Source organism: Parasteatoda tepidariorum, chromosome 8 (genome assembly GCF_043381705.1).
Source record: "Parasteatoda tepidariorum isolate YZ-2023 chromosome 8, CAS_Ptep_4.0, whole genome shotgun sequence".
In the NCBI taxonomy this organism is placed as follows: domain Eukaryota; kingdom Metazoa; phylum Arthropoda; class Arachnida; order Araneae; family Theridiidae; genus Parasteatoda; species Parasteatoda tepidariorum.
The window spans coordinates 87847056-87848151 of NC_092211.1; positions in this window are offsets into that span (position 1 = coordinate 87847056).

Consider the following 1096-nt stretch of genomic DNA (forward strand, 5'->3'; position numbering starts at 1 on the left):
TGACCTCAAATATGTTAATAAATAAGTGTTGGAGATATTTTAAGAAATGAGATACAAAAATGTAATTTCTCTGAATAAACATACCTTTTTTCCGACAGACTCAGATTTCTAACTCCTAAATATAGGCTGTGGCGGCAATCTGGGAAATAGGGTTCGGTTAGTTTGGTCAGGATAGAGCTCAAAAATGTTGACCCTTTGAAGTTAATTTTGTTTTTTTACGCATTTCACTATATTTCGAGAACTTCTTAAGCGGATTAAAAAAATTTTGGAAACAATTATAAAATTCGCTTAACCAAAGATAATTCCATGCAAAAAATAAATTAAAGCAAATATTTATTATTTAACTTAATAATAGTCGGAAAAGTATTGAACCATAAAATTGTCTGCATCATTTTAAAAAATATAACTTTATATGATAAAATGCAAAAGTTGAGCAAAATCAGTTTAATAGTTCCTTGGAATAAGTCAGGTATTTAAAAAACCTCCAAAAAAGTCAGGTGTTTAAAAATCGATTTTCTCAGGAACTATTCAACCGAGTTTGCTCAAATTTTGTATTTAACCATGTAAAGTGATATTCTTTAAAGTGATGGAAAAATTTGCATACTTTACTATTCAACATTTTTTCGACCATTATGACGAATGAAGAGGGAATAAAATCATATAGTTATTGGGTGGTTCGGAAAGTAAATTCGTTTTTTTTTATGAAGATGAAAGGCGCTTTTTCTTATAGTGAATAGATATTTTAGTGAATCCTATATTTCTCATTCTGGTCCATTTGCTATCTTACTGATAAAAGCATGATTCCTCGCGGGATAAAATTTTTATTCTTTGCTGACAAAAAAACTGATCGAGGTGATTTTTGCCCTCCCTATCTGAAGTAAAGATTTTATCATCTAAAACATTTTGTAAAAACCGGGAAAATATTTTATATTTTATAACCGTCGTTGAACAGCCGACCCAATTTCAAGGGTTTACGACTACTAACGTTCAACTCCGTAGCCTTGTAATTTTGAACCAATCCAGAAGACAAGGAAACTCCTGGATCAGTACCCCCAGAGGTATTGATTTGTTGTGGGAACATGGAGGACTTTGAGAC